A 14,074-nucleotide genomic window follows, 5' to 3' on the forward strand; every position below is an offset into this window, starting at 1 on the left:
TACTTTTCTGTGTATATCCTCTACTCAGAGCTCTAAAAAACCTTTCCACTGAACTCTCTGAAGTTCCTACGAAATAACACAAAGACCTCTATTATCTTCAAATTTGTTTAGCTTTTATATACCTTCTTGCATCAAATAAAACCTAACTTTCTTGAGACTGCTGGTTCCCTGAAAGCCTCTGAGGTGGAGCTTTGTTTTAACTCCATACTTAAGATGGAGTTATAGAATTCCCTTTATTGCAAGACCTTAAGGATCCACTTAATGATCATTACAGTGAAATGGAAGATACTGAGTAGTGACTGCCTCTAAGTATTTGAGATATTTCCAACATCTTTGGGTTTTTTTTCCCCCAAACACCAATTAAAATTCATGTGAACCCATTTGTTTTTCTCCCTCAACTTACTTTTATATGAAGGGGGAAAATGAAAATATATGTTGAATGCCAACCAATCAATAATAAAATATTCTAGTTCCTCTTCTTCAAGATGATTTCCAAATTAAGTGCTATTATTGATAATGCCTGGCATTCTAGATGATGATGCATTTTCATAGCAATGCCTTTCTTCTCCAATGGGTGAAGCTAATGTCAGCAATTCCAATGGGTAATGCTAATGTCATCAACAGCTAATGTCAATAATTCCCTTGCTAATATTCCAGTGTAGGCTGTGGAAAGGATTGTTTCTTCCACATTGACACTGACTATATGAAATAAGCTGTGGTTTCCACTTCATGTATAGAAAGTAAAGTGTATGGAGCCTCTATTCAAACAGCTAAGATCATGGTATCTGGTCCCATCACTTCACGGCAAATAGGTGAGGAAAAATGGAAATAGTGACAGACTTTATTTCCTTGGGCTCCAAAGTCACTGCGGACCGTGACTGCAGCCATGAAACTAAAAGACGCTTGATCCTTGAAGAAAAGCTATGACAAACCTAGAGAGCTTACTAAAAGGCAGAGACATTACTTTGCCATCAAAGGTCCATCTAGTCAAAGTTATGGTTTTTCCAGTAGTCATGTATGGATGATACATGAGAGTTGGACCATAAAGAAAGCTGAGCACCAAAGAATTGATGTCTTTGAATTGTAATGATGTAGAAGATTCTTGAGAGTCCTTTGGACCGCAAGGAGATCAAAACAGTCAGTCAACACTGAATATTCATTGGAAAGACTGATACTGAAGCTGAAGCTCCAATAGTTTGACCATCTGATATAAAGAGCTGACTCATTAGAAAATACCTTGATGCTGGGAAATATTGAGGGCAGGAGGAGAAGGGGACAACAGAGGATGAGATGGTTGGATGGCATCACTGATTCATTGGACATAAATTTGAGCAAACTCTGGTAGATGATGAAGGACAGGGAAGTTTGGTGTGCTGCAGTTAATGGGGTTGCAAAGAGTTGGAGCAAATGAACCACAACAACAACACAACAGTAACAACAGGACATAAGATTTAAGCACCTGGAGAATTTGAGGATCCAGCCATTATTCAGAAGAGGCTTGAAATCTTGTGAAAATGGAAAAGATATTATTTAGGAAGAACTGAAATAATTAAAAAGCATTTATACAAACTCAGCACAGAGAATGGAGAGACAAGAAAGTTGGAAACTATAACTTTTGGTTGGTAGTTAGGCAACAGCAAATACCAGTAACCCTCAAATTTACTGAACTATTTTCATTATATTCTTCTCTTGATGGAAAACTGGACTCTGAAAGAATACTGCCCTCTGAGGTAGAATCTTGACTTTCATCACATCTATGCATAGCAGAACGTGGAGGTGGGAGTATTGTCCTGCTTGGTCCCCTTGTGACTTTCAATCTGTTTTGTTTTGTTTTGTTTTCCTTTTTTCTTTTTTTTCCTGTGTCTTTCAAGGCACACATTGTCCTTTTTTTTTTTTTTTTTTAAGATTTTTGGTTTTTTGATGTGGACCATTTTTAAAGTCATTTTGAATTTGCTACAATATTGCTTCTGTTTTATGTTTTGATTTCTTGGCCACAAGACATGTGGGATCTTAGCTCCCCAGCCAGGGGTTGAACCCTCACCCCTGTGTTGGAAGGCAAAGCCTTAACCACTGGACCTTCAAGGAAATCCCTAGGCACATCATTGTCTTAAAGGACTTTCTTTGGTTACTTCTCCCTGGGTGATCATAAACTTATATCCCAGTAATTCCTCTTCATTTGCTGAAGACTTTAGCATTTGTTCTTTTTACTCTCTATCCCTACTCTTAACATCATGCTTGATAATATCAATAAATATGGTAAATCCACCAAGCAATTACATCTAACCCTTTAATAATGCTTACAATATGATAGGTACAGTTGAGAAGTCTGTTAATAAAGTTATTTAATCATTGCAGTAATTTATATAGTAGAAACTATCATTATCTCCATTGATAACTCAAATGATAACTATCATTATCGCCACAGATGTGGAAATTGAAACACAAGATGTCAAGTTACTCACTTGGATCCTTTATTAAGAAGGAGAGACAGGGTTTGAATCCATAAGTTCTGTCACCAGAGTCTGTGAACTTAACAACTAACATCTAGGTGAGGATCACAGTTTTTGCTATTTAAATAGAGTTGTCTTGTCCTTTCACACCTAGTCCCTCTGAGCAGAAGAGCATTTCCTTTTCCTATATTCTGCCAATTCAAGTACCTTCACATTTTGGTTATTTCTATTTTAGGCCCTCTGTGCTCTGTCTCCAAAAATAGTTATATAACCAGGGCAAACAAGAGTAGGGCAAATTTCTCTGCTGATATGGACAATAATCATTATATTAACACAGTCTTAGCTTGTAAAAATAGCTTAGCATTCATAATAAAATAAATGTAGAAATGCAAAATATAGTTTGTAATGAAGTTAAATACCAAATGTGCATTATGATTTCCTATGTATTTGCTTGATGTTTGCTACAAATTTGTCTCTGTGATTTTTAGCAGCCAGTAGTATAAAGGGGTAATCAAAATATGTTACAAGGTTCATAAGATTAAAGCAAGTCATTATCTCAGGGGAAGCACAACTTTTAAAGAAAATGAGATGAGAGAGATGTTTCCCCAATGGTCCCAATTAAGAAAACATTGTGAAATATTATAAACAACCACCTCATCAGCAACCATGAGTAAGAAAAGCACCATGATTCGTAGAGAGTTTCTTAAAATATCTCCTCAATATAGGCTGACAGCCTTGAACCAATGTACAAATGGATAACATTCTCCAAAAGACTAATATAATGTAGTCTTTAAAAGTGTTTTAATTAATGAAATTTCTTTTTATTTCTCAGGTCATAGTAAAATTCATGTTTAATTATTTATTTTTTTAATATGTGATATCCTTGACATGCTTCTTTCTCTATATATCCACTTGATAAATATTTGCCATCAAGACTTTGTGTATCACAAGACAAGCTACGAATATTGTTTACAGTGTTTATAAAAGGAATAATTTTTAAAGTCATATAATTATTATCATTAAATATTAGCTGATAATAAAGAGAGTTAAAAATCTCAGACCCGTGTTTAAATAACAGTGTAGTATTAGATGGCCAAAACATTAATTCAAGTTTTTCCATAACATCTTACAGAAAACCCAAATGATCTTTTTTGGCCAACCCAACACATCATAAATAAAGACCAATGCTCTGAAGTCAAGGTACATCTATTAAAATCCAGACCCTGATACTTAGTAGATGAGTGACCTTGGGCAAGTTGATGTCTCTCTGTCCCAATTTTGTCATTTGCAAAATTTGGATGATACTAGTATATAACTCATGTGGTAGTACTAAGAATTAAATGAGTTTGTATATGCTAGACTGGCAGAAGGAGAACCAATAAATATTAGTTTCAATGATAATGATGAACTTCACAGTCAAGTTACATAGCTTCCTTACTTTCCAACTTTCTCATCAGTATTATGTAGATAATATTATTCAATTATGTTTTTTTTTCTAAGAATTAAAATATAAAAGTGGCATATAAAAATGGAGTTTAGTTTCTGGTCCACTGGAAGCACTTGATATATGGTAGCTATTATTATTATGATCATTCATCTTTCAACAAAGTTTACTGGGTGCCTATTATTAACGAGGCTTCCCAGATGGTACAGTGGTAAAGAATCTTTCTGCTAATGCAGGAGATGAGGGTTCAACCCCTAGGTCAGGAAGATCTGAGCGGCTGAGCACATGTTATTAACAAAGCACTTTGCTAACTTGAGATCAGAGTGGGTGTGAATCTTGGAGGATTTCATCCCAACTGATCTGTGGATCAGCGGACAACCAGGACTAGCAGAATTTTACTGGCATGTTGGATGCCAGAAACGAACATTAGTCTTTCCTTCCTTTGTGATTCTCAGATATTTGCAGGCAGAGCAAGGAAACATGATGTGGTCGTTTCCTCTTCTGTGGAGGAGTCATTTCCTCCAGGAGTCAGGTGGGCTGTCCTTCTCGAGTGTACTTGTGTGTGGTCTGGTTAGTGCACACCTGTTCCTGTGAAATCCGGGTGGGACCCTATGCAATAGGAGGAGCGGTAGGTGGGGCACAGATTTTCTCTGTAAAACTGAGCTAACTGCACAAACCAGTCCTTTTGAGGATTCCCTGAATAACTCGATGACCCAGAACTTATGTTGAACACATTCACCTAGACTTTAACTCTCATCTGAGGCTCATTTGTGAAACATTAAGGGGTTTTAAAGAAGCTGAGGGGCTTCCTTGGTGGCTCAATGGTAAAGAATCCGCCTACAATGCGGGAACTACAGAAACGTGCATTCGATCCTTGGGGTCCAGAAGATCCCATGGAGGACAGAGAAGCCTGATGTGCTATAGTCCATAGAGTCACCAAAAGTCAACTTAGCAACTGAACAATTACAAAGCAGCAGAGGGTGAAAGAAGCTAATTGAAAAGGCAACTTACTGTACAGTTCCAACTATATCACATTATGGAAAAGGAAAACAATAGACACAGAAAAAAGATCAGTGGATGCCAGGGTCTGACAGGAAGCAGAGGGTTGAACAGCAGAACATGGAGGAGTCTGGGGGCAGCTGAAATACTCTGTGAGGCCATAATGATGGATGTGTGCTGAGTTGTGCTTAGTTGCTCAGTCACGTCCGACCCCATGGGTAGCCCACCAGCTCCTCTGTCCATGGGATTTTCCAGGCAAGAATACTGGAGTGGGTTGTGATGCCCTCCTCCAGGGGATCTTCCCAACCCAGACCCAGGGATCAAACTCTGGTCTCCCACATTGCAGGCAGATTCTTTACCATCTGAGCCACCAGGGAAGCCCATAATGATGGACACGTGTCATTATATATTTATCCCAATACACAGAATGTACAACACAGAGAGTAAACTAAAACACTAACTGCAAACTTTGGGTAATAATGATGTGTCAGCGTAGGCTCATCAATTGTAACAAATGTACCACTCTGGTGGGGGATTTTGATAACGTGGGCATCTATACATGTGTGCAGGAGGTGGTATATTGGAAATCTCTGTACCTTCCCTTCAATTTTGCTGTGAACCATAAACTATTCTTAGAACAAAAATTTTAATAAAAATTTTTTTATTAAATCAAGTAGGTTCACATAATAATTCATAGAGAAGACTTCAATGCCCAAAGCATTCATGAATTCCAAAAACGTTTGGTTCAAACTACATTTCATGTGTGAAAAATATAACAATAGCTGCAAAATATTTATAAGATCCTACTACTATTACTGTGATCTTAAAATCTTGAGAAACTGCATCAAATTGTAAAAAAAAAAAAAAAAAAAAAAAGGAGAAACTGTCTGAGCCTAGTGTGTGTATCCCAGCATGTGCACGTGTATATATGTGTCTATGTGCTTTGGGGGAACATGGCGCCACTGGGAAGAGAATTAGGATATTAGAGAATATCTGATGAGGGCATTCTATATATATCCCAGGCTAGAGAAAGTGGACTCGAGGATTTAGCCTACTGTTCTCAAGAATGACTGTATAGTCAGTCATGCATCATTATCAGGGGGATTGGTTTCAAGACCCTCATCACTCTCCCCATCCCCACAGACACCAAAATCCTCAGATGCTCAAGTTCCATATATAAAATGGCATAGCACTTTCAACTCTGCATAACTGTGGATTCCACATTCTGGTATCTAACCAACCACAGATGTGAAGGCCATGGGTACACAGGGTCAATCTATTTAGAATCATCCTGGGATTCTAAATTTTAAATGACTATGTCTGTCCCTAACCTTAAAGATTCATATTTAATAGGTTCAAGGAGGGAAGGGCCTGGTTATCAATATCTTTCAAGTTTTTTCCAGGTCTGATGTGTAGCCAGTGTTGAAAATCGATGTTTTAGATGATGAGAAACAGCATAAAGATTTCAATTAGCTGAGTAACATGATGTGATCTGCCTTTTAGAAAGATCTGTCAGCAGTGTGGAGTAGAAGGGGCACAATTGAACACAGTAGCATGCAATTTATTAGAAACATCAAATTGTTAGAAAACAATCTGAAACCAATAACCAGAAAATGGTTAATTGAGAGGAAATATACTTCTGACTCCATCTCTGGATTATTCTTTACTGACTGGATAAATTGAATTGCTCACACATCACAGAAGACAATTTATTTGTTTTGAATTATGTGGCTTCTAAGGTCCCAACACACTCTGAGATATAGGGCCTTTTAGTCCCTGGATTTAGATCTTCATTTCCTAAAGAACCTTAGATGTTATATGTAGGTTAAATATTATATAATTTAGATTGCTGTATAATGTATAAAATTTTTTTGAAACTGTCTTTATATTTATTAAGTAACCATGGGAAATAAATTAAAAATCACAGGTAGCAATAAAAAGATACTGATTAGAGGCAATGTTAAGATATCTATGTTACTGAATTATAGTACTGAAAGGGATAGGAATATTTATGGACAGAGTCCTAGTACTAGACTAATTATGGGACTCCAATATATGGCCACCTCATGAGAAGAGTTGACTCATTGGAAAAGACCCTGATGCTGGGACTGATTGGGGGCAGGAGGAGAAGGGGACAACAGAGGATGACATGGCTGGATGGCATCACTGACTCAATGGACATGAGTTTGGGTAAACTCCGGGAGTTGGTGATGGACAGGGAGGCCTGGTGTGCTGCGATTCATGGGGTTGCAAAGAGTCAGACAGGACTGAGCGACTGAACTGAACTGAACTGAACTGAACCCCCACTTAAAGCCTTAGGTGATTTTACACATACATTAAGCACATGCTTATTAATGTTTGGAGAAGAACCTCTTTTCTAAAATTTTCTTCTCTCCTAATCTTGCACTGAGAACATAAAGCTCACTCATTTGGATAAAGGAATAAAATTTGGATAAAATCTGTTCCAATTTTAATTGAATCAAAGATCAAGAAAGGGACTTTATCAGCTACTAATGTTATCTAAGAGTAGATCACTTTCTGGGTGACACATTTAAAAGGTGATTTAAAGGCATATGGGAAAGGTTAAGGATAGAAATCTAGATGATAAAAATAACAGTAAAAGTTAAACCTAGATGGAGGAGATCAGAGAATATCTTGAAAGGAGAGAAAAAGGTGAGGCTAGAAGAGAAAGGGAAACTGAAACCAAATTAGGAGGGTCCTGAACACAAGAGGTGTGAAGTTGTAGAGCTAGAAAGAATCTTAGTGATCATCTATGTAATATAAGTACCCAGATTCAGCAATGGTCTTGAACTTCAAGGCTTCTCCTTCTGAGTTCAAAGGTGTTTTCAACTATGTGTAGAAATTATTCAAGTATATAAAATATTCTTTCTTGAAATATATAAATACACATATACACTCCTTTGGGCTTGTTTTAGATGAATACTGGTTATAATGCATAGAATTATTGCAGAAAATATGCTCAAGATTTCTCTACTGCAGCATGAAGTGAAGCCTAAACATAGTAACAGAGTGATGATCTAGTCTATGAAATAGGAAAAACTTTCTTTTCTTCCAGGATTTCATCTTTGGCCCTAAAGTAGGAATTCACCAGTTAAAAATTATAAGGTGCTGGGAGAAGAGTTTCTGTTTTCAGAATTTCTCACCTCTGCTGCTGCTGCCAAGTTGCTTCAGCCGTGTCCGACTCTGTGAGACCATATAGACGGCAGCCTACCAGGCTCCTCCGTCTCTGGGATTCTCCAGGCAAGAGTACTGGAGTGGGGTGCCATTGCCTTCTCCCCTCTGGCTGCACATAAATGCTATGACCAAGTGAAAGTCACTCAGTCGTGTCTAACTCTTTGGGACCCCGTGGACTATACAGCGCACGGAATTCTCCAGGCCAGAATAGTGGAGAGGGTAGCTTTCATCTTCTCCAGCAGATCTTCCCGACCCAGGAATCAAACCTGGGTCACCCGCATTGCAGGTGGATTCTTTACAAACTGAGCTATGAGGGAAGCCCATATGAAAAAAAGGTGTTTAAAAAATACCCACTCTCAGATATTCTGATTTAATTAGTTGAGTGGTGGTTGAGCCTAGGTGGATCTAGGAAGAAGGATGTATAAATTTACCTGTCTTTCTCCAGCATGCATGAGTCTCTCCGCACTCTGCATATGTGCGAGTACTCAGACGTTTCTGACTCTTCGCAACCCCATGTGGGGAATGATTGAATCAGCAGTTGTCTGTCTGCAGATCCCGATGATGCTTGGCTGGGTCACCCCAAGATCTAGACTTGGGGAAAAGTGTGAGGAAACATTTCTCCACAAATCGGAAAAATGATATCTAGTCTATTTACACTTCGGCAGGGATCCCATTCTTAATCCATCAGCTGGTTCAGAGCCTACAAGAGGAAAAGTAGTTCGGTCAGTGGTTATCTTCACAGACCATTTGTTAAGGTCAAAGTTATCAGGGAAAAATACTTTGCAAGCTGGCTAAATAGGATGTCACACTACTTAACATAGATATAGTCCACATTCTTTAAGTAAGGATAAGTCAACTGTAAATGGGATTTCAGCCAAAACAAAAAGATTTAATCTGTATACTATGTCAAAACTGCATATTATTTACAGCAACCGATTTTAAAGTTTTCCCCTTAAAATGTAAAAATATTTGACTAGGGGAGTATAATCTATCTCTAATACCTATCATTGTTGTTCAGTTGCTAAGTCATCTGTGACTCTGTGACTTCAGGGACTGTAGCACACCAGACTCCTCTTTCCTCCACTATCTTCCAGAGTTCGCTCAAATTCATTTCCAATAATACTGATCTATTTATCTATCAAAACAGGGTATATTTTAATTTCTTAAAGACATATGAATGCATATTAATATCTTTAAATTGCAGTCTCCCAAAAACTTTTCTTTTGCCAAATCATCAAATAAATAATGATGCTATAACTAGAAAGGTATACTGTCAAATTAACCAGAAGTGTTATAAAAAATTGAATATGCCTATATATTATGTTGATTTGCAGCAGTAAATCAACACTTCATTTTTAATCATTTTGGGGGATAAGTTAGCCTCAAAGTTTTCTTAAACTATTATCTTTATTCAGATTATGCATTTTATGTTTACATCTAGTCTTTTACTTATGTTTTAATTAAACATGTAAACCATATTTTGTTGTTCAGTCACTCAGTCGTGTCCAACTCTTTGCGATCCCATAGACTGCAGCACTCCAGACTTTCCTGTCCTTCAGCATCTCCCAGAGCTTGCTCTAACTCATGTCCATTGAGTCAGTGATGCCATCCAACCATCTGTTCCTCTGTCATCTCCTTCTCCTCCTGCTTTCTATCTTTCCCAGCATCAGGGTCTTTTCCAATGATTCAGCTCTTTACATCAGGTGACCAAAGTATTGGAGCTTCATTTTCAGCATCAGTCCTTTCAATGGATATTCAGGATTGATTTCCTTTAGGATTGACTGTTTTGATGTCCTTGGTGTGCAAGGGACTCTCAAGAGTCTTCTCCAGCACCACTGTTTGAAGGCATCAGATCTTCAGTGCTCAGCCTTTTTTTACTGTCCAGCTCTCACATCTGTACATAACTACTGGAAAAACCATAGCTTTGACTATATGGACCTTTGTAGGCAAAGTAATATCTCTGCTTTTTAATACACTATCTAGGTTTGCCATTGCTTTTCTTTCAAGGAGCAGGCGTCTTTTAATTTCATGGCTGTAGTCACCATCTGCAATAATTTTGGAGCCCAGGAAGATAAAGTCTGTCACTGTCTCCATTTTCCCCCAACTATTTGCCATGAAGTCATGGGGCCAGATGCCTCAATCTTCATTTTTTGAATGTTGAGTTTTAAGCCAGCTTTTTCACTCTCCTCTTCACCTTCATCAAGAGGCTCTTTAATTCCTCTTCCTTTTCTTTCATAAGTGTGATTAAGAATATATTACTAAACAAGGCAATGTGTACAACCCATACTTCATTTCTCTGGGAAACTAAATATTTTTAATAAATTTGAATTTTTTTAGGTTGTCTGTATATATAATGCACACACAAACATACATGAAATATACTTAGTTTACTCAGTGAAATCAATTTGTAGGTTTACTTTCCATTTAATTTTGCATTTTAATGGAAAAAGTTACATGTTATGCTAAAAAGCAAAACAATGCATATATAAGTATAAATACAAATATACATATGTATGTGTGTCTGTTGGAGGTGTTTAATGCTAACATAGTGCTCTTGCATTTTGCACGCAACCAAGCTCTGTCTAACAACATTTTAAAATGAAGGGCATTAGCTTAGGAATTCATATTTACCTTGGAAATAACATCTATCAAAGATTGCTTTTGAAAGGCATGTATTGGTTACCTTACTTCTCCACAGAAAATGTATCCTATGGGTTGTCTTCTCCATTTGTAGTCACTTCACACTGACCATTTCATGCTTTATCCTTCCTACAGTGACATTGATGAAGGTCAATCCATTGCTCAGCACTTTCTCAGACTTTCTTGTCTTATTTCTTTAAGTTGAATAGTGGTGCTCAGGGTGAAACTGGCAAAACCGAAACATCTATTTTTAATGTCTTCTCTTCTTTGACTCCAGGAAAGGTCTCTCCTCATCTCCTGCCTTCTTCTCTGCTGTTCTTGATTCTATCAGAGACACACAAGTGTTTCCTTAGGCCCTAGCAGCCTAAATTCCTCAATGGGTACCCACATAGGTCTGCCTCTCACAGGCCTAGTTACCCACTTTCTCCATGTTGCTCTCCCACCTTATCTCACATGGGGCTACTTTCAACCAGCTGTGACATGGTACACAAAAAATATAAATATTTTTTTACACAAATTACACAAAAAATATAAAATATGTTTGTTTGAAAATAGCATTTTCCAAAGTGATAAACTATATAATATCAAGCCTAGTAAATCCCCTGGTATAGAAGTATGGGGACAGAAGGTGAGGTGAGGGAAGTTTCTAAAAAGTCTGAGAAGTTTACCATCACAATGCATAACAACACATCAAAAGTCCTGGGTTTCAGTAACAAAAATCTGTCTCAGCTTGCAAGTTCAAGGAGTTTTAAAAGGATTTATGCATAAATTTATTATTGTCATCTAACACCTATTAATATCCTTACAAGAAAAATTACATGTGTATTCTTGCTTCAGTTAACATAAAACCATTGCCTCAAATATTATGTGTTATGGCATTTATTCCATTCAGTGTAGTGTCTGAACTAGTCTCAAAGAGAACCCAGATGGAGGCCTGGAGGAAATGAGCATTCTCACATACAGATCTCATAAATGCTACAGCTTATTGGGATGAGCTAAAATAATGAATTCTCAGCAAAGCCTCCCATGCTTAGGGATGTGGACTTCTTTGGACTCCCTTTCCCCCACAGCTGACATGCTCTGTTGGCAGCACTGGGGTTCTGCCTGTCCTGGGAGAAGAATGGTCACATCCCTTTCCCAAAAAGAAGTTACCAAGCCTTCGTGCTTCCAGCCGTGTCACCTGGAACTCCAACCTTTAGCAAGCCGTGTGACCTGCATCAAAGATTTAGATGTCAGGTACAACTGCTAACTTGGCCTCTGCTTTCCTGCACTAAAAATTATGTGACAATGGCTAGGAATCAGGCATGTCCAGTCACATTGCAGCTTCACGAGGAGAACCAGCCTGGGGACTCATGTGGTCACTTGCCTCTGTGTGGAGGCTTTGATGGAAATGATCACAGCCAGTCTGGGCTTGGCCTCCTGCGCTGTCCACATGAGCGTTTTCTCTGCAGTTTGAGTACCAGCAAAAATATTATCTCCCACAATATTGCTCTTTGTATTCTGATGAGAGCTTCATCACATTTTAACAGAACATTTCCTTCTTTTCCCAGGCTGACACAGAGCTTTGAGATGCATTTTATGTCCAATTGAAACCGCATGTTTTGGTTGCATAACTTTTTTGTTTTCTTTTCTTTAATGAACTATCTCAAGGCATGTTTACCAAAAATTGAAATGTGTGAACTACTCAGACAGCTCTGATCTATTTTGGAACAGATATATAAGAATAAAACAAGGTAAAGTATAAAGTTAATTTAAACACACATGCAATTTCCAGTAGCTATCAGAAAATTAGTAGAATTTGTGAAGGAATCTATTCTCTCTGTTGAAGAATACAATTTTAATGATAACCTTGAAGATCATTAATAAAATATAAATCTATATAATGTTTGTATATTTAATATGTTCTGATTATTTTGTATTTGGTAATCTATTTGTGGTGTATATACATTGATGTGGAAGTGTAGCAAAACATCAGAATTTGACTTTTATATTTTTTATTTTCTTGGGATACAATATCCATGTCCCCAGAGAAATGTTTAAGTCATAGTTATAACTGATTCTAGAGTACTGAAAAGCTATTAAACCACATATTTACTTGGGGATACAAATATTCTTTCTTTCTTTTTTTCTTTTGGTTGGAGACTAATTACTTTACAATATTGTGGTGGTTTTTGCCATACATTCACATGAATCAGCCATGGGTGTGCATGTGTTCCCCATCCTGACCCGCCCTCCCACCTCCCTCCCCATCCCATCCCTCAGGGTCATCCCAGTGCACCGACCCTGAGCACCTTGCCTCATGCATCAAACCTGGACTGACGATCTATTTCACATATGATAATATACCTGTTTCAATGCTATTCTCTCAGATCATCCCACCCTCACCTTCTCCCACAGAGTCCAACAGTCTGTTCTTTACATCTGTGTCTCTTTTGCTGTCTTGCATATAGGGTCATCATTACCATCTTTCTAAATTCCATATATATATATGTTAATATACAGTATTGGTGTTTTTCTTTCTGACTTACTTCACTCTGTATAATAGGCTCCAGTTTCATCCACCTTATTAGAACTGATTCAAATGCATTCTTTTTAATAGCTGAGTAATATTCCATTGTGTATATGTATCACAGCTTTCTTATCCATTCATCTGCTGATGGACATCTAGGTTGCTTCCATGTCCTGGCTATTGTAAACAGTTTCCTCTAGGAGTTTTATAGTTTCTGGCCTTACATTTAGATCTTTAATCCATTTTGAGTTTATTTTTGTGTATGGTGTTAGAAAGTGTTCTAGTTTCATTCTTTTACAAGTGGTTGACCAGTTTTCCTAGCACCACTTGTTAAAGAGATTGTCTTTTCTCTGGGATACAGATATTCTAAGGAAATCTCTCTCATGCACATACAGATACACACATGCAAACACACACCTATGGAATAAACATCCCCTCATTCTCTTTAACATTGGATGAACTCTTTCAAGTGAGGTCAGTAAAAGGAGGCTTCAAAGAGGTCCTCTTATGTTAGATTCAAACCTGGTTCCCAGGACACGAGGGGCAGCCAGGCATGGCGTAGGAAATAAGAGAGGATGGGACTTCCCTGGTGGTGGAGTGGTTAGGACTTTGCCTTTCAATGCAGGGGGTGCAGGTTTGATCCCTGATTGGAGAGCTAAGATCCCCATGCCTCTCAGCCAAAAAAAAAAAACCAAAAAACCCCAAAACAAGAAACAGAAACAATATTGTAACAAATTCAATAAAGACTTTAAGAAACGACCCACGTCAAAATAATCTTAAAAAAGTAAAGGAGCGCATCAGGGGTTCAGTCTGAAGAGAAGGTAGACAAGTGCCTAC

This window comes from Cervus elaphus, chromosome 30, assembly GCF_910594005.1.
Source record: "Cervus elaphus chromosome 30, mCerEla1.1, whole genome shotgun sequence".
Classification (NCBI taxonomy): Eukaryota; Metazoa; Chordata; class Mammalia; order Artiodactyla; family Cervidae; genus Cervus; species Cervus elaphus.